Source organism: Hyperolius riggenbachi, chromosome 8, assembly GCF_040937935.1.
Source record: "Hyperolius riggenbachi isolate aHypRig1 chromosome 8, aHypRig1.pri, whole genome shotgun sequence".
Taxonomy (NCBI): domain Eukaryota; kingdom Metazoa; phylum Chordata; class Amphibia; order Anura; family Hyperoliidae; genus Hyperolius; species Hyperolius riggenbachi.
The window spans coordinates 83,027,859-83,055,196 of record NC_090653.1 but is presented as its reverse complement, the minus strand read 5'-3'; the positions used below and the strand labels follow the sequence as shown (position 1 = coordinate 83,055,196).

At 43.4% G+C, this 27,338-nt stretch overlaps 1 protein-coding gene across 5 annotated transcripts in view; it reads right to left on the bottom strand.

The window, feature by feature from the left end:
• Positions 1–27,338, bottom strand: part of SIPA1L3 (signal induced proliferation associated 1 like 3) — a 294,691-nt gene that overhangs the window by 250,426 nt on the left and 16,927 nt on the right. For 3 of the 5 annotated variants that reach the window (XM_068250820.1, XM_068250825.1, XM_068250823.1), the window contains exon 2: positions 10,801–10,870. The exons of 1 other annotated variant lie outside the window; for it this stretch is intronic. The gene's annotated coding sequence lies outside the window, so the exon portion shown is untranslated. Of the gene's footprint in view, positions 1–10,800; positions 10,871–17,799; positions 17,897–27,338 lie in introns of those variants that run through there. One more of the 5 variants, XM_068250821.1, reaches the window with a different exon arrangement.

Sequence of the window (27,338 nt, the reverse complement as noted above, 5' to 3'; positions counted from 1 at the left end):
GACCGATCGATGGCCAATTTCGATCGATTTCGGTGGCTTTCCATCGAGCTGGCAGGGTGGAAAATTTAGGTCGATCTGATGAGATTGCTTATCAGTTTGCATTGGCCTTAATGGAAATATGATGGCAAAAAATGCCATCAGATCGAATTTCAATAGATTTCAAACTGAAATCTATTGGAATTCTATCCTGGTAAAAAATGTTCTAAAAACGCATCAGATAGATCATCAGATGCATTTCTTATCTGTCTGCTGCCAATCTGACGAGTGTATGGGCACCTTAATTCCCTTTCAGTTTGTTTTGCTGCCCTGAAAACATCCATGTTCAGGCATGAGTAACTACACAAAGCAGGAAGCCTTGTATCTATTCTTACACACCTTGGTTTGTTCCAGTACATACAGCATGCTGACACTCCCATCTAACATTTCGACTGTTTCCACTATTGAGATTTACATTTGTTTCCCCGCATGTGAATTTCAGATGCGGTATTACAGCCCATTGAAATCAATAGGCTACATCCGAATTTGCATTTGTCCACATCACGTATGGAAATCCCCATAGCCATGCCAGAATCGGATGTGGATTCGCATCAGCATGGGTGCAGTGTCGGATTCGCATATGGACTGGGCACCCTAGTGGAAACACAGCCTCTAGTGTTTGTCAACTAGTGTTTGTACAGGATCATAGGAAGACTGTAAGTAGCTAAGATAATATTTGTTGACATTCACTAGATTCAAACATCTATTTTAGCAGCAAGTGGAATGCGCCACGGACCGCTGCTGCACCCACTAAATGAATGACGGTGGGCAGAGAAGAGATCAGGGCACTCATTCCTCCCCAATGTCAGCATTAGATGGTATTACAAATAGTCTCTGACTTACACACAGCTTGTGTTACAAATGTCTCATACATACAAAGCTGTCCTCATGTATAAAATGTACTGCTCTGTTATTGTCGTTTTTGTTGTTATAAGTCACAGTACTGTATAAACACATGGTTTATACTGTTTGTCTAAATCCAGAGTTGCTCGAAAGAAAATCATTTACCCACACGTTGCAACATGTATAACACGACTTGACTAACAAATTCAGCTTAGACCCAGCCTCCCGAAACAGAATTCATTTGTGAGAAGGGGGAACGCCTGCATTAATAAACATGGTTTTCTTGCAAGCTTTCAAAACAAAGTTTCCTCTTCAGACATGATACAGATATGGATCCTGTCAGTCTTAATTATCACCCAATTCAGCTTTTGGGATTTTGACAAATAGTATTTCTCCATACTTGGACCTCATTTTAAGTTCAAACCAGTGTGTGTGTACATAGCTTAAAGGGAATTTGAAAGGAGATACATATGGAGGCGGCCATATTTATTTCCTTTTTAACAATGCACATTAAAAGGACACTGTAGGGGGAAAATGAGTTGAAGTTACCCGGGGCTTGTAATGGTCCCCCACAGACATCCTGTGCTCGTGCAGCCACTCGCTGATGCTCCGGCCCCGCCTCTGGTTCACTTCTGGAATTTCAGACTTTAAAGTCTGAAAACCACTGCGCCTGCGTTGCCATGTCCTCACTCCAGCTGATGGCACCAGTAGTGTACTGTGCAGGCCCAGTATGGTCTGTGGCTGTGCCATGCGCTCCTGGTGACATCAGGGGAAGCGAGGACACGGCAACGCAGGCGCAGTGGTTTTCAGACTTTAAAGTGTGAAATTCCAGAAGTGAACCAGAGGCGGAGCCGGAGCATTGGGGAGTGGCTGCACGGGCACAGGATGTCTGTGGGGGACCATTAGAAGCCCCGGGTAACTTAAAATCATTTTCCCCCGACCCCCCTATAGTATCCCTTTAAAGTGTACCTGAGATGGGCATGTGCCACGCAAAGTCCTCCAGTTGGGGCCAGTCGGCACAAGCGCAGTCCAGCCGCATGAGTCGGGCATGCACAGTACGCCCCAGACTGGAAGACATTGCGAGGCAGATTGCCACAGATCCAGATGGCGCAGGACAGAGAGGGAGGGATTAGCCTGGAGGGGGCTGGAGGAAGCCCTTGGTATGTATATTTTTTTCTTTCATGCCCATCTCAGGTTCCCTTTAACTGGCTGTCCTGCTGATCCTCCACCTCTAATAATTTTTGTCATAAACCCAGGGCTCTGGAGTCAGAGTCAAGGAGTTGGAGTCAGAGTCAAGGAGTCGGAGTCAGAGCAATTTTGGAGTACCTGGAGTCGGAGTTGGAGTCGGTAGTTTCATAAAATGAGGAGTCAGAGATGGAAGTTGGTTGATTTTTGTACCAAATCCACAACCCTGGTAAGAATTAGACTAAGGAGTCAGTAGAGGAGTCAGAGCAATTTTGGAGTACCTGGAGTTGGAGTCGGTGGTTTCATAAACTGAGGAGTCAGATGATTTTTGTACTAACTCCACAGTCCTGCATAAACCCTGAACAAGCATGCAGATCAGATGTTTGACTAAAATCTGACAAGATTAGCTGCATGCTTGTTTCAGGTTGGTGACTTAGACACTACTGCAGACAGAGAATTTAGCAGAACTGTCAGGCAACTTGTATTGTTTAGGACTGATATCCGCTGTGAGCAGCCCAAATCGCTAAGCCGTGCCATGTATGGCTGTAGTGATTCAGCTGCGTGCTGCAGAAATCTACAGCATGCTGTCCAGATTTGCACCTTAGTGCAATCTGGATGGCAAGCCATGTTATAGACAGACAGCGTTTCCTGTGCAGCTTGCATGTAGAAACGCTCCAGATTCGGCACAGATTCGGGCTCAGTGGAAATTGTCCCTTAAAAGGAAATAAAGAAGCCTCCATGTCTGTCACCTCGGGATCCTTTTAAAGCCAGTACAGCAGAGTCCCCAGTATCCGGCACCAGCTGGTTAACGCTCCCAGATACATGTGTTTACAGTTGCTTGAGCAAGCGGCCAAAAAAAGCTCAATCCTCCCCCTAGAAATAGTCTATCGAACCTCCAGCGATGGTCTTTTCTGCAGCTCCTAGCGGCTTTCCGGCATCCTCAGTGCATGCAAGGCGGCGTCACCTGACCCACCCACTTCAGTGCACGGTGCCAGAAAGCTGCTAGGAGCTGCAGGAAGACTACAAGACATTGACGGGTCCTTGGCAAGTTGCCTGGATTCCGGATAATGGGGACTTTGCAGCGAAGCTCGGCGCCGTCATAGCAGCAATGCTATGCTGCGCACCCCACGTAGAGGTAATTCAGGGCTCTGGCGGCTGCCAGATCCTGAATTATATCTTCCTCTGAGCTGCGACATCTGAGGGGGGAATAGTATTTAACGCTGCCTCAGAGTTTAGCGGCAGTCAGCCATCATTCGGTACTCCCTGCGCTGAACTGAGCAGCGTTCAGGTAATATAGAGTAACCAAGCAGCTTGGGGTGACCAGAACCACTAGGTATGTATAAAGGGATAAAAGAGAACGAAAAGCCCTCCTACTGATGAGCAATGCTTGGTGAAATTCGCCTTCCTAGAAGGAAACTTGCAATAATTCAGCTATGGGTGAACATTTGTGGTTACCCACAATGCACCACTATTGAATATGCAAATTATCTCTTTTCGCCCCTGTAAGCCAAGGTAATATGTACTCCTTTGCTGTACCATCCTGTAGCCACCATGGATTTATTTATTTATATTAGGTTAGGGTGACAAAAAATGTTCAGTATTCTTCAACCTCTTTACTTGTTTTCAGAGGGGATAAAAAATAAAATAATCTTCCATCAGACCGGCTGCTATAGGCAACACCTTTAGCTTCCCATTACTGCAATTATCACTGCACAGCCCCAGTGAGCACAGACGGCCGTGTCTAGGCATTAGCACTGCTACCGCCTTTGTTCTGTTAGGCTTCTGTACTTCTACATAAAAAGGTCCAAAACTGGTAAATGCATTTTCTAATGCTGCAGAGCAATTTGATCTGCTCAGTATTGCTTTTCCCCAGAATGTCAGTTCTGTTTATCAAGATCATCATTCACAAGATGCTCCATAAATGCTCAGTGGGGAGCGGGGAGGACCTGAGCAAGAAGAAAGCATAAAAAACCCTGTAATAATTTACTGACAGCCATCTGCTTCCTTATTATTCCAACAACACCCTGTAATAGCAGGTATCAGGCAGAGTGTAATTCTGACAAGTACTGATCTTTACAGTTCTGCAGTTATTAAAGTGCGACTCCGGGCAAAGCTTCTCATTAGTGTTGTGTGGGAGGTGTGAAAGCTTTCACAAAAAACGCAGTTTGGTATTTGAAATATCGCCAAAATGTTCATAACATAAATGGGAATAATGTGTTCCTTATTACTTTGCTTGTGAGCAGAAAACCAGCATCTGAATCACTATAGCCATTCATGGCACAACTTAGCGTTTCGGGCTGCGCAGCAGAATGGGGGCCGCAGCAGAACACCTGCACTGGCCCCCTATCAGATGCAGGATAAGTTTCAAGATTCTGTGCCTGGCCTTTAAATCTGTGCACAAAACCTGACCTACCTACATCTCTGAGCTTGTTCACAGATACACACCAGGCCGCACCCTCCGGTCCTCCAACGACCTTCGCCTAAATGCCCTCTTGTATTTCCTACTCCCATGCACGCCTGCAGGATTTCTTAAGAGCCGCCCCCCATGGAACTCCATTCCACCGCCCATTAGACTCGCCCGCTCCTTCAAAACATTCAAGCAAGCCCTAAAAAGCCACCTCTTCAAGATGGCTACCAACCCCCTTCCACGCAATAACTCTCTCTGCTGAATACATATTATACAGCCATACCTAGTGTGTCCATCCCCCTCTCCCCTAAAGGGACCCATACACCTAATGATTTTCCCACCGATATACAGCAGATTCGATCACTGTGATCAAATCTGCTGTGAAATTGTTGCGCAAACGCTGACAGAACGATTGATTTCTGACCTAAATCAATCATTCCCGTCGATCCGTTCGTGTGGAAGATTTAGCTCGACCGCCGGCGGGTCGGGAGTGCGTCAATAGCGGCGTTCGAATGCCCGATGCTAGCGGCAATACATTACCTTCTCCGGCCGGCGCGTGTCCCCTGGTCTCCGCTGTCACTTCTCCGTGCTCGGCTCCTCCAGATTCACTGAACTTCCTGTCCCGGCAGGAAGTTTAAACAGTAGAGCGCCCTCTACTGTTTAAACTTCCCCGGCAGGAAGTTCAGTGAAGCTGGAGGAGCCGAGCACAGAGGAGAAGACAGCAAAGACCGGGGGACACGCGCCGGCCGGAGCAGGTAATGTATGCGGGCGGTGGCAGCTTCACAGATTGTGATCGGTTTCATAGTGAAATCGATTCACAATCTGTTTGCAGTAAAGGCAGCCATACGCTCCCTCTCTGATCAGATTCGATCAGAGAGGGATCTATCTGTTCGTCGGATCTGATGGCAAATCGACCAGTGTATGGCTACCTTTAGATTGTAAGTCATTTACAATTATTGCATGCCATTACCACCATGCGCCCGATCGACTGTCGGCCTGAGATTTTCCAGAATATCTTCACCCAATTTCAGCCCAAAATTGGTTGGATCGATCGGACATGCTCTTGGCTGCACAGTTCTTTTATCCTGTTCGATAAATATCGAATCAGATGGTTGATCAGCTGAAAAGCCAACAGTTGTATGCCACCTTAAGAAAACGCATACGATAAACCAATGTATAGTCAAGAGTCACCTTTGGTGAAAAGTACATGTCAAAATTATTTTGTATTGTATTTATATAGCGCCAACATACTATAAAGTGCTGAACAATAAACAGGGAAACAAACGATGTTAACAAGGGGTGGCATACAGAAATGGAGCACACGACTCTACAATGTAGTACAAGGTCAAACATGCAAACAATTATCAGCAATTTCACACCTTCACATTTCTGAGTGAAATGAAAACAAACACAAACCTAAAATACAAAGCATCCCTATTGCTTCCTATAACTCACTTGAGACAGCCATCACTAACAGTTTAGGAATGGGGAGATTAATCCCGAAATTACCAGCAACAATTGCAGCTCGTATCTCTTCCAGTTACTTTGTCAGTTTAAACTGAAAGTCTCTGTAAAGAATTTTTCCATCATATATTTTTTCAAGTTCAGTTCTTGGTATTTTACAATATACAACAGTCACACCTGGTACATATTAATGCTATATTAACAGCGCTAGAGGGAGAGGTTTCATTTTTTTCCATGTAAGTATATAAACAGTCCTGACCTGATTGCCGGCTTATCCAAACATCCCAGTTAGCAGTAGACACTAGTCATTTGTTTATTTACATATCACACATTTAATTTGACAACAAAACCACAGAAGTTTCCGTTGAGTTTATATATTTAACAGTCCCCGAATAAGCTTCCTATCAAGTCATAACTGTCCCATACCAAGGATGCAGTAAAACCAGTAAGGATGATGTGTAATAATTGGGAAAGAGTCTTCAAAAACTTTAATAAAATGAGATCCTCAAGTCCACTGAACTTGAGTCAGTTCATGTGTTGAGTTAAGGTGGCCACACACCATACAATTTTTTAAATATCTGTTCAATTTAAGAATTGCAATCAATTTTTCTGACTGATTGTAACATTTCAAAAATATGACCAATGTACCACACACCTATGTTCAATTTTTCTCCCAATTATGATAAAAATGATTGGAAACTCTAACAAAATTGCTAAGGTGTGTATATTAATAAATTGACAATCCAACACACACCATACAATCTTTAAAAAGATTGAAGAAAAATATCTGGCAGCCCGGATCGATTAAAATCGAAGAAAACGGAAAAATCCGATCGGATTTTTCAGTCGAATGAAAAAAAAGCTTTCGATTTTTTCGGGAGATACGATCGTTTTTATCGAATTACTGTAAAATCGGATCATTTTATTGTATCGTGTGTGGCCACCTTTAGGAGGATAAAAATATCCCAAGAAACCACAGCAAATGGTTGATAATCCCAAAACTAAGTGCCGTATTTTTCAGACTATAAGATGCCCCTGACCATAAAATGCACCTATGTTTAGAGGACAAAAACCAGGGGAAAAAAAATATACTAAACCTGGTGCATCGATGGTGAAGGGGCATCTTGTCCCCTTTGTACCTCATACCCTCTTGACCCTCTTGTACCTCGTGTCTCCCTGTGTCCTCCTCTGTCCCCCTTGTGTCATCCTGTGTCTGCCTCTGTCGTCCTTGTGTCCTCCTCTATGCCCCTTTGAGTCCCCCGCATCCTCCATTTCTCCCCGCATGCTCTCTGCATGGGCACAGTACAGGGAGTCCGACACTGCAGCGGGTTGGAGGTTCGTATTGGCAGGCATTCACAAGTCAGGAACTCCCTGCATTTGGACTATAAGACGCATTGACTTTTTTCCCCACTTGTGGGGGCAGAAAAAGTGAGTTTTATAGTCCAAAAAATACAGTATCCAACTTTATCAAAATCATAGAATTTCTGATAAACTTTTTGTCAAAAAATGAATCCTCAGAGACAAAAAGTCAATCACAAAAGATCATATGATTTGACAATTTTTGGCAAGGGATAATGTACACTTTGCAACATTTTTAGTTTTAAATCTTCATCAGGCCTTTATAAAACACGCCTTGTTAGCAGCCCAGTGATCCTGCAGGCCCCATTAATGGTGCAGACTTGCATTTGGTAGGAACAGATGCATCGTATTTTTGAAAGCTATCTTTTGCTAATCCTTTTAGGCGCTTTTGGAGATTTTGTTTTGTGACGGCCTGTGAAGGGTTGTGCACACGCACTACCAGCGGCAACAAGGGGTTCACTGGACCCTCCCATCAGGGAGATTTCCTCCACTTCCTGTTCCTGTGGACACCTAAGCCCATCAGAGCAGGAAGTGGGGATAGCAGAAGGAGGCCCATTTTTTCTACCATTTATTTTTACACCTTGTCAAAATTATGCCTTTTAAACCACTAGCAAGCAGGAAAACACTCAGGTTAATTTTGGCAATACTTTTTTCACCTACTTTTTAAATAATTTTTCAATGACAAAGTGCTCAAAAGTTATTTTAAACAGAAGATGAAAAACTCTCTCCTAAGAGAAAACGCAGGAGAAAATGCTACTTGCACATGGGCCGGACAGAGAAGTAAAAACCCTTTCTGTTCAATTCAGTAGTCATCACAGAGTTAAGTTCTGCTGCAGAACTCACACTGCCTGCAGGTCAATTCTGCCTTCTATCAGGTTTCTATAAAGCTGCAGTGAGGTCACTGAACGGCAACTTCGCTTCTTTCATAGAAAGTATGAAGAGTTTTGAACGGCATTGTCCTTTACTGCAGGGAGTGAAAGTTTCCTGTGAAGCCAGGACTCATGAATGAAAGCAGGCTTACAAAACCAGATGTGTGAGCCAATTAATTTCCAGGCTAACTTTATATGCTTCCCCCAGTGCTTCCATTTATTGTTCGGCCCTGTTGTAATATCGGACGATGGCTTGTGTTTATATTGCACACATACTGCAACATAGATCAGGTGTCTTTTCTTGTATGTAGCACAGATTAACCACTTCTCCCCAAAGGGGTTTTACCCTAACGGACAAGAGCGATTTTCCCCTTTCAGTGCTCATCCCTTTCATTTCCCAATAGTTTAATCACTACTAATCACAATGAAATGATCTATATCTTGTTTTTTTCACCACCAATTGGGCTTTTTGGGGTTGATATTTGTTTTCAGTAATTACTTTATTTTCTATGCATTTTAAAGGAAAAAACAAAGAAAAAATGAAAAAATACACTATTTCTTCAATTTCATCCCCTATAGTTTTAATATAAACACTGCTACTGTGCATAAAACCCACACATTTTATTTGCCTATTTGTTTTGGTTATCACAAGATTTTAACTATGCCCCTAGTACAAAGTATGGTGACAATATAGTATTTAGAAGCAAAGGTGTATTTTTTCTTTGGTGGTTTTTTTTCTCTCACTATTTTCACGTGCACGGGACCACTGTTTTCGCGTGCACGGGAATGCACATGCACGCGTGGGAGCGCGCACGCGCACAGCGGCAACACTATCTGACTTATAAAAACGTCCTGGAGCCATTAAGAGACTCTAGCAGGACTTTTTATAAGTCAGCTTGTCAATAAGTGGGTTAAAGGGAACATGAACTCCAATTAAATGAGAGCAGCGCAAGGGAATTATGGGAGACAGGAGATGAAAATCAAATTCATGCAGGCGGATGTGATACCCCTTTTCCTGCACCACCATTTCACAAATCATTAGATCTGATACGAAGATGTAAAAAGTTGAATATATCCTCAAACAAAAAGGAAAAAAACACAACCTAGTAATCCGAGTGGCATTTCTAAGTAATTCTATGGAATTATTCTCACTGCAATGATGGGGGCACGTTTGTGGATATTGCTGATCGCAAACGCGCTGTATGCAGCATTTTCCTAGCAATTGCAATGCAATTCTCATTCACTGGAATGAGAATCACAAACCACAAATCACACAGAAATTACAGGATAGCGCAACGCAAGATCGAAAATCGGTAGGCGATTGTGATTTTGCATTCCAGAGTGTGAGCGGGACCTAAAGATAGCCATGCACTAAACAATGAGCGCTCAATGCAGAAAATGGTCTGTACTTCCCAGATTAGGAGTAGATCAGGAAATGTATACATCTTTTTCACTGCCCTGCAGTACTAAATATGGGTCAAAATGCAGCACAAATCTGTCTGAATATTGATAATGCCACCATTAGTTTTGTACTGCTTGATGCAGTGCTAAGCAACCGCTGTGCAGAACAGTGGCCACTAGTATGCCGAATCTTTAGCAATTCCCCGGCACCAGAGCACCGCACAGCAGTGTTGTTCTCCCCTCTACCGCGGGAATATGCTCCCTCCATCGTGTACAGCTCCTTTTTCCTTTCGCCCCCAACATAGTGACAGACTTGTCTCTAGCCAGAGGGCTAATGATGGGTCTGTACATCGTCACCAGTGCTCTGCCGCCAAAGGGATTGTGTACCAACTGACCAGCGACAGAGGTCCCCCAGTGCGGACGGGGCTTAATGCTATCCACATCCAGCTCAGTATTCATAGTAACCAATATGGTTGTATCAATGTAGGTTTATAATGGTCAGTGCCAAGGATAAAATTCTATACAGTAAGGAGTAGCCCTGACTCTAGCAGGTAAATACTATTCATTGTGTTTATATAACCAACTATGTCCATTGAATAGAGGCAATAAGGAAACTAACATACCACCCTAAGGCCAGAGCACTTACAGCCACAATCACCATACTAAAGTCATCCAAAAAAAAACGCACTAAGGCCTGGTGCACACCAAAAACCGCTAGCAGATCCGCAAAATGCTAGCAGATTTTGAAACGCTTTTTCTTCTTTTTCTGTAGCGTTTCAGCTAGCGTTTTGCAGTTTTGTGTAGCGGTTTTGGTGTAGTAGATTTCAGATATTGTTACAGTAAAGCTGTTACTGAACAACTACTGTAACAAAAAACGCCTGGCAAACCGCTCTGAAGTGCCGGTTTTCAGAGCGGTTTGCGTTTTTCCTATACTTAACATTGAGGCAGAAACGCATCCGCAATCCAAAATCTGCAGCAGCCCGGGAGTATGCGTTTCTGCAAAACGCCTCCCGCTCTGGTGTGCACCAGCCCATTGAAATACATTACCCTAGCGGATCCGCACCCGCAAGCGGATCGCAAACCGCAGCAGAAACGCTCTGGTGTGCACTAGGCCTAAGTCCTGTTTTGGTTGGAAGCAAATCAAATCTCTCAGCTTTAAAATCAAATTCCTAAGTGCAAGGAAGCATGTGTCTGTCCCCGGCCACCAAACAGCTTACAGGTCAAAGTGCTACTTACATATAGGGCAAATCACACGGCTGGTCAGATGCTTGTTTCCTGTGCGTTTTCTTCACAGAGAAAGCATCACCTGTCACAAGGAAAAAATAGCACGCATAAGAACATCACTAGTAAGTATAAAGACAAAAGAAATACCGAGAGCCCAATATAGTGTAGTATGCAAAACAAAGGGTTGGAAATTAAAAGTATATAATGTATATACTCACAAACGTGGGTTACCTCCTAGGTAACCACTGTATAGGCAGGTGAGGAGATTAGACCTGTCCTCACTCAGGATTAAAAGTCGCTCTCTGTAGATAAGGAATTAAGGGGCAACACCCCTCCACCAGAAGTGGATATTGATAATGTAAGAGTGAACAGAGGCGGCAGCAGGATAAAAAGGTTCTAAAAGGCTTAAAATCCCTCAGGAGGTGGTGGTGGTGGACTCGCCTTCCCGAAGCAGACAAGGTACCGTCAGTTTTATGACAACAGGTTTATTAATATACTCCAAATCAAACAGTGCAACGCGTTTCACGGGTATGTTCCCGCTTCCTCAGGCAATAAACAGATAGGAGTACACAGTATAGTCTCAAGGTCACGAAAAGCGCCTCTGTGACCTTGAGACTATACTGTGTACTCCTATCTGTTTATTGCCTGAGGAAGCGGGAACATACCCGTGAAACGCGTTGCACTGTTTGATTTGGAGTATATTAATAAACCTGTTGTCATAAAACTGACGGTACCTTGTCTGCTTCGGGAAGGCGAGTCCACCACCACCTCCTGAGGGATTTTAAGCCTTTTAGAACCTTTTTATCCTGCTGGCGCCTCTGTTCACTCTTACATTATCACTAGTAAGTAGTGCACTTAGGTGGTCTCACAAGGGGTACACGCCTAAAGTGCTTCTAAGAGCACATTAACTTTTCATTAAGTAAACGTGGCATTCGTAGCGGCTGCAGTACACACAAAGCAGGTGGTAAGGAACAAGTGAATGCATCCAAAGTGTGCTTGAAATATCATAAAATGGGGCTCTGATTAATGTTAATGTCATTATTTAAAGAAAGAAATAAAGAAGTGTACACAGGTGGATGGAAACGGGCCAAGGTGCCTGTGATCCCCCGCCTCAGCCATGAATCAAGTGTGGGTACAGGTGTCCCCTGGGCTTGTCTAAAGATCTTAAACCTTGGATATTTACACAACCGTAACTCTACTCCACGATAGGGAAGTGCAGACCATGACCACGCATGCGGATTCTGTGCATGCACAGTTCAGTAAGACTAAAAGTGCATGTGCAGAACACAATGTGGTAGTACACGCAGCCAGGACCACGCATGCGCTGTAGCCTGCGACCCAGTTGGATCGGCGACTTGACAGGACCACAGCGTATCATCCCAGGAGAACAGCGAGTGAGACGATGAACTACAGGGGTATGAACGAAGCTCCAGGTGAGTATAAAAGCTTTTGCTTTATTTATCGCAGGTTTACTTTAATATTAAATATTACAATCCACTAGCTCCTTCCTCCATGGTTAAATTTTTTTTTCCAACACTTTTTTTATTGAAGATAAATGAAGTCATCGCAAAGAGAAAACAACCAGTACATCATATTATGAGTGCTATACTGAATTTCTCATATTAGTAGAAACAAGACAGATAGAAGGCCATCTTGTCATTTCTCTCATTGAGAAAATGTAAAGCATGGACCAATTCAAATAATCGTACTGGATATACAGGCATATCAGAAATGTTGTTAAAAACAGTGGAAGAAACATATGGAAAGAGTAACAGTAACATTAGCAATACAACTCTATATAATAAGCAGCTAAGAGTCAGAAAAGGGGTCACATTGGTCAAAGGCTATACAGTAAAGTTCATCAAGCGTATGAGAATGGAAGGGTCTCTGGGAGTATTTGAAGGGCCGTAGGATATGTGGTGAAGGGAGTATGAAGGGGGGCCTCATATTGGAGGTTAGATCAAAAGGGGAGTTAACAGGGATTATAATCTGGGGATATATATGGCCATTGGTCCCAGATCTTATAGATGTTGTCTCCGGTATCCCTTATTAAGCCGCATCTACACGAGTAGATGCGGCCGCGATGCTCCTTATCAATCGAGCCGCTGATGCGGCTCGATTGATAAGATCTCACAGGACTGATCTCCGCACCGCCGATTCCCTGCTCGTTCCCCGCGAGGGGACAATGGCAGGGAATCGTGCGGGAGATAAGCGGCGCCGGCGGGGACGAGCGGGCAATCGAATGCGGCGCACGCGCGGCAAGCGGGGACGCGGCGGGCACGCGGAAGAGGCGATCCGGCGGCTAATCGAGCCGCCGAATCGCTGCAATGTCCCATGTTGTAGATGGGGCTTTATGCCTAATACACACAATACGTTTTTCCGGTCGATGTTCCACCAGATCGTTTTTTTTCCGCTCAAATCTGCACCCGAATCTCTTATCTACCGCTCGTTTTTCTAATCTTTTTCCATTCACTTCTATGAGAAATCGAGCCAAAAAACGATCGGAAGTAATATTGGACATGAGGGAATTTATCAAACGGATGCATCTATCGTACGGAAAAACTTATTGTGTGTACCCAGCATAATAGATGCAGTCATCTGCTCCATTGTTTAAGTCCAGTTTATCTTGATTTTAACATCAGATAGGGTTGGGGGGGGGGGGCTACATTTTTCCAAGCAGTAGCTATAGATAGTCTAATAGCTGTCAAAGTACGGTTAATAAGTTGCACAGTATGCTTATTAATATCGGGAATAGGTTTGATTAGAAACATTAATAGGGGGTCCAGGGGGATAGAAATGCCAGAGACAGATGAAATTAAAGATTGAACTTCTCACCATAAAGGGATTATCCTCCATAGTTATTCTAAAGGTGGCCATACCAGTAGCCGATTTTGCAGCCTGATTGACCACCTGATTCGATTATTTTATCAAATCAGATGAAAATTAGTCTCCATCACATCCAAACTGACTTTGAATTAGCAATAGTGTCAAAACTGATCAGAAGTCGTTGATTAATCCTGAGAGAGACAAAATATTTCAGGATTCACACAAATATATGTAGAATGCCAAATACACATGATGCAATTTCCTGTCCCATTGACGGGAATCGGATGATTATTTCTGACAAGTCCAATCTGCTCCCGTTTAATAACAGGATCGATTTTACGAAGTTCTCATGGGAAAATCAATCCTGTTATCGATCGGGAGCAGTTTGGACATGGACACCCATACAACTTCCTGTCAGATCACCCATCATTTGGACAGGAAATAGCATCGTGTGTACCCAGCATAGAAGATTATCACAATCACACAGAGTGTATAAGCAGAGAATGGATACTCTCTATTCAGTTCACTGACACATGGTACAGCCAGACATACAGAAAGCTTGCCACACACTCAATGAAAAACAATCCACCTGAATGGGTCACTTTTCCGGCCAAGGACAACCATTCATTAGAGGTCATTCCAGTGGCAGATGTCTGCTGATTGCAGTAAGGTAACAATGCTAACCACTTCTTGTTCTGCAGCCTATTGTTGAAACATCTCTGCAACCACAAGAGGTTATTTCTCTTCCTAGATGAAGGCACACTCTCTTCAGCACATTAGCATCCAATCTGAACCTGCATCAGGCCCCAGTGGTGCGCAACCTCGGTAAGAGGCAGATGTCTCCCTGCCCCTCTTTCTCTTTTGAGAGATCTGCCCCTCAACGGTCACTGCTCCAAAGTAATCTGTGGCCCAAAACATCAGATGAGCCTGAGACGTTATTAAAATAAAGTGTCACCGCAGCCCAGACATCAATGCAGACTTTGAAGAATTGTTTTGTTTGACAAGAGCTTGTTGGGACAAGATAAGGGCTGGGCTATAAGTAGTAGAACAAAGAAAGCCTAATAGAACAAAGGCCTCAACCGGCCTGACAAGAAGTCACTGTGACACTTCCTAATGCAAACACGGCCACGCTCGGCTGCCCCCCAAATGTGTTCACCACCAGTGTACGGATACAGCAGCTATGGCAAAAACAATATGCTCCCACTGACTACAAACAGGGGGAGGGATGATACAGTACAAGAAAGAAGGAAAGGAACGCAGCAATAATCAGGTGTGCCGCTCCCTTTACTTGATCCTATGGTTACTGAGCAGAGAAGACATCCAGAGACCACAAGCACCTTGACTTTCCACACCAAGTAGTCTGTGTAGTTCCTTTCCGTGGCTAATTAAAATCAAAGTCAAAATCTGGTTTGTAAGCCAAAATCCTCCCAGATGCCAGACAGAACTAATCAGCTTAAACGGAGTTCATTTATTTTGTCTACATGTTGGCAACAGCTAAATAGCTTGTGCACAACTTTCAGCTTTCTAGGTTTAAAATGTAGACAGGGGAAATAAAATACAACTTAAATATTGCAGGTGATACCCATGACCTGTGATAGCCCATAGCAAGTCATCATCGGAGGCATAATATCTAGTATCTGGAAGGATCATCTCCATACATGGCCACTGCACAAATCAGTGGCATGTTAATGGATTAGTTTCTACCATGAATTTGATGAGCATAATATTTGACAGGGGCAGCTAGGTGGGAATGCTGCATGCAGATAACCAAGAGTGGGGCCTCTTGCCAGGGCACTGAGGGGGGCCTTATGCCTGGTCGCAGAGATGGGGCTTCTCGCCCCGCTGTGGACACCTGAGATGAGTACTCTTGCCTGGCCACCACACACCCAAGATGGGTCCTCTAGCCCAGCCTCCTGCCCTGCAACTAACACCCAAGATGGGCCTCCTGCCCAGCAGCTAACACCCTAGATGGGGCCTCCTGCCCAGCAGCTAACACCCTAGATGGGGCCTCCTGCCCAGCAACTAACACCCTAGATGGGGCCTCCTGCCCAGCAACTAACACCCAAGATGGGTCCTCTAGCCCAGAAACTAACACCCAAGATGGGTCCTCTAGCCCAGCAACTAACACTCAAGATGGGGCTCCTTGCCCAGCAACTAACAATCATCATGGGGCCTCCCGCTCAGCAACTTACACCCAAGATAAGGTCACTTGCCCAGCAACCAACACCCAAGATCGAGCCTCCTTCCCAGCAACTAACAACCATGATGGGGCCTCGTGCCCAGCAACTAACATGCAAGATGGAGCCTCTAGCCCAGCAACTAACACTCAAGATGAGGCCATGTATAGCATTTGGCCAAGCAGTAGGGCACAAGGCAGGACATTAGGTCTCAGAAGTATCTGGATAATTGTGTTGGGCAACAGACATTAAAGAGCAGACATGAATTAGGGAACATCAGATACTAACCATGGCTTTTGGAGTTGGTACAAAAATCATCCAACTCTGACTGAAGCCACAGACTCCGACTCCACAGCCCCGGATACTATAGCTTAAAGTGAACCGAGCATCATTTTTAACACCCAGTGCAGCTCTATTGCAAATTAAAAATGCATTCTAAAAATGTGGTTTATTATTAAAAAAAAAACTCATTTTACCTCATCTTTTTACATTTAAGGGTTAAAATACACACTTCTTGGGTCAGGATGGAGAGCAACAGATGATGGAAGGCTGATAAGAAATCACCTCATTAGACTTAATTGACCACAAACAAAGCCTGAGCCTTCCCCATTGTACTTCAAACAGAAAACATAAAATGCACTTTAAGAATTTCACACCTAGCCTGGATAAGACAGTATAAAAGCAGAAGGGGTTTTTGAACTCCTGAAACATGGCAGCCCTTTCAGCTATTTGAAGCCAGGAGCTGCTTAGATCACTTTAAAGCCATTTTAAACAGTAACTGTACATAGGGAAAACTGCATGGCTGGTATTATATTATGCATTTAGCGCTAAGTGCCATTAAAAAAAAAAAAAAATCAGACAAGACTGATCACTTGCAACCCAAGTCAAGAGGTAAAATACAGAAGGTGATTTAACATATGCACTACAACACAAATACTTCAAGATCTTAAAGAGTTAAAGAGGAACTGTCTCAAAAATCTTAAAATTTGAAACACATAAATAAGAAGTACATTTCTCCCAGAGTAAAAGGAGCCATAAATGACTTCTCTCCTATGGTGCTATCACTTTCAGTATGTAGCAGAAATCTGACATTACCAGCAGGTTTTGGGTTAGTCCATCTCTTCATGGGGGATTCTCTGCACGGCCTTTGTTCTTTATAAAGACATTCCCTGAAAAAGATTTATACAAAGATGCTGGCCAGCCTCCCTGCTCGCTGCACACTTTTTTGGCAGTTGGATGGAACAATTGCCATTCACTGAGTGCCTTTAGAAATAAAGAAAACCCTGAGATCCCCCCATGAGAAGATGGGCTAGTCCAAAATCTGTCAGTAATGTCAAATTTCTACTACTTACTGTACGTGACAGCAACATAGGAGAAAATGTATGGCTCATTTTACTCTGGAAGAAACGTACTTCTTATTTATTTGTATATGTTTACATGTATTTTAAATTTTAAGATTTTCGTGACAGAGGTCCTTTAAGAAAGGTTTCACACCCAACAACCCAGAACTGAAACTGTCCTCTCCCTGCTGAGAGTGATAACACGCCTGATGTCAGTTGATGGGACCCCATGACCCATAATTTCCATATCTCCAGCTTCTGGTCTGCCCTCTAGAATTGCTCTCTATACAAACAGCAGCTGTTGCTCGTGTTCCCATTCCCCACCTTCAGGCCAAAACTGTTAATATCCTCCTGTCATCCGCCTTCATTCCGCTCTAATAGACATCTCTCAGAGAGCCAACCGTTTAACCCTTTCCCTGCTGGCCGAGGACGGACCTCACAGGTTTACTCTGCCCAGGTTCAGGCCGCGGTTTCAGCTACTTCCTAAGTAAACGTGAGTGTGTACATAACACTGGGAACCTGTTCGGCTTGTCCCTGGCCATACAACCTTTATCAACCTTCCCACATTTGTCACACCAGTTAAGTGAAGCAGCAGCTTCTCCACTTTCATTGCTTACAGCACTCTATAGATGTGTTACAAATCATACTCTGCACTGACATAAACTTACCTTCCAACTATCCAATGTGGGAAAGCGGGACACCTCTGAGCAGCATCGTTAGACATGAAGACATGCCTCTGACAACTCCAATTATTTCTATGATTAAAGCGGACCACAACTCAGAACTTCCTCTTTGTTCTAAAAGATAGGCAACAGCATAATAACCTTTCAAGTAAAAAAAAATTCTTTGTTACAGCTGATACAAATCCTACAATAAATCTGCAGTGTGTCTACTTCCTGCTTTCATGGAAGCACACGTAGGATTAACATCCTGTGTTCACAAATTAGCTGCTCTACCAAGACAGCCCAAACTCCTGAGCGGATACAGCCGAGAGATCAAATGACAGCAGTGATTAGTCACAAATGGGGGGGAATAGACAGTCTAAACTCAATACATACAGGGTGCATGTGTCTGTTTTCTTTCTGTCTTGTGTAAGAGTTCAGGTCTACTTTAAGATTCAAGGAAAAATCAATTCTTCATAATTTTTTTGCACACACTGAAAACTCCACCACGGTCAGTCATGTATTATACAATTCAGCAGATCGATAAAACAGAAGAAGCTGGGAGGACACCTGTACTCCATCAGACTGTCACCCAAGATACCTCGGAGCAGCCATGGGCTTATGAATCCAGACGGACTCGAATTCGGAGTACTAATGAAGTCTAATGACTTCACGTGTGGTCGTGGGATGGGGGGTTAACTTACCAAGAAGCCCCCGGGACGTCGGCATTTTATTTACGTGTCATAGGTGTAATATAAGCGACGTTACATTACTCACTACCGCGCTTCTTCTTTCAGGCCGGAAGGAGGAAGCGCAGTAGTAAGTGGTGAAACGCGGCTTTCATTACATATATGAGGTGTAATGGAACCCAGACGTCCCGAAGACTTCTAGGTAATTAACCCCCCAACCCGTGGTCACACTTTAAGTCATTAGACTTCATTAGTATTCCGAATTTCAGTCTGTCTGGACTCGAAAGCCCATCTCCATGAGCAAACGGTCTCAGGTGACAAGAATCAAGCACAAATACATACTGTTGTCCTTGATGATTACATCTGTTATTTATCTTCCCACAACATCAGAATGTTCTTCAGTTAATTTGTCTGATTTGCATAATATGGCCTAAGGCCTTGAACACACGTACAAGGACTATCGTACACAGTGATCAGGACTCAATCCCTCTAGGGACAGTTCTGGGCCGAGCACTGTACGCATACATCACAGGCCTAGAGTCTAAAGCATCGGTTGATATTGAGTGGAGAAGAGGGTTGGCAACATGATGGCGTAGTGGTTAGCACACTTGCCTTGCAGCACTGGGTCCCTAAATCAAAACACAGCCAAGGCACTATCAGCATGGAGATTGTATGTTCTCCACATGTCTGTGTGGGTTTCCTCTGGGCACTCTGGTTTCCTCCCACATCTCAAAAACATACAAACAAGTTCAAGTTCATTGGCTTCCCCCTAAAAAAAAAAAAATAATAAGCTCTAGACTACAATATGTACACTACACAATAGATACAGACATATGACTATGGTAGGGACTAGATTGCGAGCTCCTCTGAGGGATAGTTAAGTGACAAGACAGATTCTGTAAAGTGCTGCAGAAGATGTTGGCGCTATATAAATACTAAATACTAAATAATAATAATAAAATAATGCATGGCACATGAGGGAGCAGCTTCCGGCTCGGGGATATACGGTCATCTATAAAGATCCAGATCCATGATGCAGATCGGTAGATGACATCAGGGAGCTTCTGAGCACATGCTAGATTCTTACTAGATAAAGTCTTTAAAGGGCAACTGAAGTGAGAAGAATATGGTGGCTGCCATATTTATATCTTTTTAAACTATACCAGTTGCCTGGCAGCCCTGCTGATCTACAGTATGTCTCTGCAAAAGTGTCAGAATAACAGCAGACACAAGCAACGCAGCTAATCTGGTCAGATCTGACAATAATGTCAGAAACACCTGATCTGCATATGCTTGTTCAGGGGCTGTGGCTAAAAGTATTAGAGGCAGAAGATCAGCAGGACAGCCAGGCAACTGGCATTGCTTAAAAGGACATAAATATGGCCGCCTCCATATCTGTCTCCCTTCAGTTCTCCTTTAACAGTCACCTTGGCTGAGTTTGATCCAACATGTGTACCCCATCTTTAGTATTTTGGTTTTACTACAAGAGTTTCTAGTGAGGAATATGGCTGTTTAACAGATAACTACCCTTCCAAAACTAAAATGAAGTTATTTCCTGTTCACAGGAGTATGGAACATGGGATGCTCTGAGCATTCAGTATCCACTGCAGTTTGAATACAAAAGAGGCACACTACTGTTAATTGTGGTCTACCATACAGAAGGCACATTTTAGTACGGACCCTTAGGCAATACTGAATGACTGGTACAAGCAGGGTGTGACACCCATGGCTATTAAATACTAATGGAGGGCAGCAGATAACTCCCTTTTGTGGATAAAGGATGTTGCCTTGTAAAGACCATCTAAACCAAAACTGACAGAGGCGCTGTACTTGGCAACACAACTTCTGAGTTACTCCTATCTTTATTATTGCCTGAGGCAGCGGGCAAGAGACCCGCGAAACGCATTGAATTTGTTCTGGAGTATGAATTAAAACAGGGCTGTGGAGTCGGTCCAAAAATCCACCGACTCCGACTCCTCAGTTTAGGATTCCACCGACTCCGACTCCTCGACTCCGACTCCTCTAATTTGCATATTACAATTTTGTTGATTAAAAGTATGTAACATCAAATTCGTCTCTTAACTGCCAACGCTTAGGAATTTTACAAGACAACTGAAGTGAGAAGGATATGTAGACTACTATATTTATTCCCTTTAGACTAAAACTAGTCCTTGGTAAGAGTACTTGTAAAAGGTACAAACCGGAACAAAGAACATCTATCAGGCCCTAGGCAATGTAATTGTGGGTACATGTAAGAATGATGTGCAGGTACTCTGCAGGGGAATGAGGAGATTCTTCCTCTATTACACATTCTTCATGCACAATCTGAACAAGTTTTATGGGTGACAGACAACACCTCTGTGTTCAATGTGCACAGCATTCTCAGTGGATTCCCTGCAGCTCTGTGGGGAGTGCATACGTAGAGTATAGTACTACTGTGTAACAAAGTAAACCTGAGACAGATGAAATTAAAGTTTTATACATACCTGGGGCTTCCTCCAGCCGCCTTCAGGATAATCAGTCCCTCGTTGTCCTCCTCCACCACCTGGATCTTCTGCTATGAGTCCAGGTACTTGAGCCAGTCGGGCGTAGTGCGCATGCACACACTCCGCCGCCAGGAGCATACTACACCTGTGCAGCACTATTGCGCAGGCGCAGAATGTTCCTGGCTGTGGGAGCGGCATGCGGCCGGACAGCACTGACTGGCTGAATTACCAGGACTCATAGCAGAAGATCTGGGTGGTGGAGGACAGCAAGGGACTGATTAGCCTGAAGGGGGCTGGAGGAAGCCCCAGGTATGTATAAAACTTTTCTTTTCATCCATCTCAGGTACCCTTTAATTTGTAGTCACCAAACCAAATTTTAACAACATATCAAATTATTTGATTTCATCAGCAAAGGGAGTGCATACATTTGCATAAATCAGCATCAATGCAGAATTATTTCCATCTCATTGACCATCTCTATTAGTGACACAGCTACACATCAGGCTTTATTCTTACAGCATAGATGTTATTTAGTATATATAAGAGATTCCTGTGTACACATCATATATACAGTCACAATCAGATATGTATATCTGACCTTAAAAATACGGGGACTGCTTTATTGAAGCAGCACAAGTAACTAATTTTGATTGGTTTATTTCATTTTTGTGGACTAAGCACAGCTATTACTGTATATATACTGTATATATACATTATTTTTAATGACTATTATCTGAGAAATAGAACCTTTTATCATATTTTCTATTTTAATTACAGTTACAAATTCATTAGGAGTCTGAGTCGGAGTCGGTGCATTTTTTCCCGACTCCGACTCCAGGCACCCAAAATTGCCCGACTCCACGACTCCGACTCCACAGCCCTGAATTAAAATCTTGTTTAAACCATACATAGTGGTTGTGTTTGGTTTTGGGGAGGTAAGCCCACCCTTGCCCCCCAACTTTTATCTGTTTTACCTATGATCAGGCTGGCACCTCTGTTTCTATTGCAATAATTGTTATCCACCTGGTGGATGGGTGAACACCCCTTCTTGTGCAATGTAAAGTAGTACCTGCCGGCCAGAGAGATGGTTCAGTTTTTTCGGGGAGTCCAGTGTGGTGAGAGGTCCATCAAGCCTCTCTAAATAGTCACAGTCAATCACACCATCCACATAGGACTCGACCCTCCTGTGATGATTCAACTGGTTTTTATTGCGTACATGAGCGGTGATATAGCAAACAGAAAGCACAACGTTGTGCTTTCTGTGTGCTATATCACCGCTCATGTACGCAATAAAAACCTGTTGAATCATCACAGGAGGGTCGAGTCCTATGTGGATGGTGTGATTGACTGAACACCCCTTCTTTCCTTCTAAAGAGAGCAACTTTTTAGCCTGAGTGGGGACAGGCCTAATATCCCCATAAGTGCTTTAAGTGGTTGCCTGAACCCGGCAACCCATACTTGTGAGTATATTTCTTCTTGCTGCATTCCTTTATCATCAATAATACACTATTGGGGCTCTCGATTGACTTCAGTTTTGGTTTATGTAAAAAAAAAACTGATTCTGAGAGCATCCATGTTTACTGAAAATTATAAATATTACTTTTGCCATTACATTTGTTCCATAGCTGTGCTTGCCTTCAGCTGTACACCAATCCATACAGATGCAACACTCACCCACACAGTGGCTGGCTCCCAGTTCAGAAAGTGAGATCTTACAACTTCACTTCCTGTGAACTTCATGTCTTGAGCAGGCTATGTAAGTATAGTGGCTGACATAAGCCCCAAGTCATTCTCCTGTGCAGAGTACAGAATGTCAATGAAGTGCACAGTGAACTGTGCAGCTTAAACAAGTGTGCAAACTATTTACATTCTTCACCCTTGTAAAGGTCTGCCGCCACCAGCTTAGCCAGATTTTATACTGTTGTGCTGGGAAGCACTCCTCTTCACTTACCAAGCTAATTGCTTGCAAAATCTTAAGGTGGCCATACACATAGATTTACAGCAGAGTCGACCATCAGATAGATTTCTGTCAGATGCCTGTCAAATCAAATCTGACAGGAATCTGATGTGTGCCACACATTAGAAACAGATGTCCAATAGATTTTAGAATGGACCATTAGATCCAATGCAACTCTATGTGCCATCGATCTGCTGCCAGCAGCAGATCGACCTAGATGTTCCATTCTGTCAGATAGATCAAATCGATCTAAATCGATCAATAGATTCCATAGGATAGATCGGTCGATCGATCGATGGCTGAAATCGACCAGTATATGGGCCCCTTTAGTTATAGTTGGGCTCCAAGTGTCAACTGAGAGAGTTTTCAGTTTATGTTGTGATTTCTGGCCATGCTCTGAAAGAAGATTAGTAATAGAGACAAGCTACTATTCCAGATGAACCCCCACTGTCTTAAAATTGAGCAAATTAAGCCCTGTAGCTGATAATTAGCTAGGCTTGACTGCCTCAGTTTAGAGCACACCTGAACTGAACTTAAGATAATATCTGCTCCGGCCGGCGCGAGTCTCCGCTTTCAGACGGAAATCGACCATTCTGTCAGCGGTGTGCGCGCCGATTTCACAGCCCGTTTCGATCAATGTGATCAATGTTAGGTATATGGGCCCCTTTATGCAAACCCAGTCCAGATGCACTCATCCATGGGCCAAGCTCACTACGGCCTGGTGCACACCAAAAACCGCTAGCAGATCCGAAAAATGCTAGATTTTGAAACGCTTTTTCTTCTTTTTCTGTAGCGTTTCAGCTAGCATTTTGCGGTTTTGGGAAGCGTTTTTGGTGTAGTAGATTTCATGTATTGTTACAGTAAAGCTGTTACTGAACAGCTACTGTAACAAAAAACGCCTGGCAAACCGCTCTGAAGTGCCGTTTTTTCGAGCGGTTTGCGTTTTTCCTATACTTAACATTGAGGCAGAAACGCATCCGCAATCCAAAATCTGCAGCAGCCCGGGAGTATGCGTTTCTGCAAAACGCCTCCCACTCTGGTGTGCACCAGCCCATTGAAATACATTTCCCTAGCGGATCCGCACCCGCAAGCGGATCGCAAAAACGCAGACGAACCGCTCTGGTGTGCACTAGGCCTACCAGAAGACTGTGAGCCAAACAGGTATATAGACTAACTAGAACAATAGGCAGCTGGAGGAAACTGGAAACCTCTGCACCATCCAGTGGCTTCTGACTACTGTAGCGCTGAGTATCTAACTTTTTACCTTTATGTGTACTTGAAATGCTTGCAGCTGTATGCATGTTGCCGGGCTAGTGGTAGGACACATGCAGAGTATGTGACTACACAGAATCACGGACGTTTCTGTAAACTAGTATTTCCCAATTTTCTAGTGGACCTGAACTCTTGCACGGGACAGACGGAAAACAGAGAGAAATGCACCCTGTATGTATTTAGCCTGTCTAATTCCCCCTCATTTGTGACTAATTACCAGTGTAATTTGATCCCTCAGCTGTGTCAGCTGGCTTCCACAGCAGAGCAGCTAATTGATAAACACAGGATGTTATCAATAGGTCTGCTTTCATGAAAGCAGGAAAGAGTCACATTGCAGATTTACTGCAGGATTTGCATCAGCTGTAACAACGAAATGTTTTTTCTTTAAAGGTTATTACGCTGTTGCTTATCTTTTAGAGCAGAGAGGAAGTTCTGAGTTCAGGTCCGCTTTAATTAGCTGTAGGGGCAATAAGCTCTACCCTGAATTAATCTAAAATGTCTGGCGTGCAGTGATGCTCTGTGGGTAAGCGAGCAAAGGGTTTATTACGTTTGCTGGTTTGATATTTGGCCACACCCCCTTTAGCATCTCCAATTAATATAATCTTATTTACCTGGTAGATGAGACTGGACTTTTGAGACTGGACTTTTGAGACTGGACTTTTGAGACTGGACTTTTGAGACTGGACTTTTGAGACTGGACTTTTGAGTCTTGCCATATTTTCAGTGCAGGCTTTAGGCAAGGCGCTAATACCGTACAATAGCTTCTTATTAGAAGACCCATTAAGCATTGCTAACTAATATGCCCTGTATAAATCATTCATATGTAAAACAAGGTTTAAAATCCAAATAATTTAAAAATAATTTGTAAAAAGTCAGCCTGTACATCTTTAAATATTCTTAAAAGATTTGGAAATTGAAAATGAGTTTAGGATCTCTTTGAAACGAACCTGTCACTATGGCAACTTCATTAGACTGATGTAACTGCCTGACAGCATACCTTTATGCTTATAAATGTTGCTCCTACACTTCAGTGGCATGCTGCATGGAAAAGTCACAGCCCTGCTACATTCTTTCCCTGCAGCCCCTCACAAATCAATAAAGGGGGTAAGCTGGACAGCGTACTGGTAAGGCTGTTGCCTTTGATGTGGGAGTTAAGCCCTTTGACCAGTGTCAAGCCAGTACGGAGTCTTTGGGCAAGGCTGGATCCTGGTTGCCTGTAGAGCGTATTTTAACAGGTTGCATCTCTGTCGCTTTTAGCACGCAAAGAGAAAATCATGATATACATTTTCTGAATCTTGTCATATATTGTACACAATGGCATGGAGAAAAAAGGGGTAAAGAGGCACCCAAGGTGAATAAAATACCTTAAGAGTAACTAAAATATAAATAAATGAGGTGGCTTATCTCAATGATGACTCACCCATATAGGAATGGATATTGATTACCGTAGTAAAAAAAAAAAAAAAAAAAAAGCACAGGCAACGCATTTCGTAGGAATTCGCCTACTTCCTTAGGCCAAATAAAGTGCCTACAACCATCAAGAGAGGCGCTTAGTGCTACAGTTCAGCATTATAACAAACATATAGGTTAATAAATACGTATATATTATATAAATAAACAAAAATTGCAAGTAGAAAAATTAATGCGACAATAAAACATGAGGTTACAATGGATGCATACAAGTCTATGCGATCAATAAGTAGCTGATATATAGTTAGTAGAATTGCTATGAACTGGTTTGCAGGGGGTATTTAAACAAATAGTTATGATAAATGGTCACTCAAATAATAGAGCTAGTACATCTCGTAGTTGACGAGACGAATAGATTTGAATGCAATATATTCAGACAGAAAATTTGTGCAAATGATAATGCACATCCACATATCAATGCGTTTGTGCATAAAAATAGCTAGGGAAGCAAATATATATAGAGATGTATGCATTTAGGCTACTTGCACACCAAGACGTTGCGTTAGGTGCCACGTTAAGGTCGCATAACGTGCACCTAACACAATGTATGGTGCTGCAAGATAGGACGGTAGAGTGAGCCGCGTTAGGCGGCTCTATCCCTATAAGGTCTCCCAGAGTGGCGCTGATTGGCCGGCGGGACCACGTGATGCGGAGCGAGACACTACGCATCACGTGGTCCCGCCGGCCAATCAGCTGCCGCTAGTGCAGTGAATATTAAGTAGCCATGTGCGCGGCTACTGTAGCTGGCTCTCCCCGCCTCCTCTCTGCCCCCCACTGAGCATGTGCAAACAGTCTAACGCGGCTATAGCCGCTCTAACGCCGTAGCATGCTGCACTTTCGGGAGAACGTGCAGCGTTACATGTAACGCAACGTGGGCTGTGTGAACAGGCCACTTGTGTTACATTGCTGTGCGTTGGGGGAGCGTTACAGGCGCACTAACGTGCGCCTGTAACGTCCCTGTGTGTAAGCAGCCTTAAACATTACATTCCCATAATGAGGAACTATGTAGAATGAGCAAATATTGATGGGAGCTCAAGCATAGGATATTAGTTCCCAAACAAACCAAGCAGTGGCTGGATGGTGTAATGGTTAAGGGCTCTGCCTCTGACACAGGAGACCTGGGTTCGAAACTCGGCTCTGCCTGTTCAGTAAGCCAGCGCCTATTCAGTAGACCTTAGGCAAGACTCTCTAACACTGCCTCTGCCTATAGAGCGCGTCCTAGTGGCTGCAGCTCTGGCGCTTTGAGTCCGCCAGGAGAAAAAGCGCAATATAAATGTTCTTATTTTTTTATTATTAATATCCAAATAGTTAATTAATTGATTGAATAAATCTCTCTTTTCAGACTAGGCATAAGAAAATAAATAAATAAAAAAAAGGGAAAAAGAGATATTTATTCATTTATTAATCAATTAATTAACTATTTATTTGGATATTAATGGTTATCCAAATATATTATCCATATAATGGATAATTAATGGTTTGTTTGGGGACTACTAACTATATATCAGCTACTTATTGATCGCATAGACTTGTATGCATCCACTGCATCTTCATGTTTTATTGTCGCATTAATTTTTCTACTTGCAATTTGTTTTTTATTTATATATTCTATACGTATTTATTACCCTATATGTTTGTTTTAATGCTGAACTGTAGCACTAAGCGCCTCTC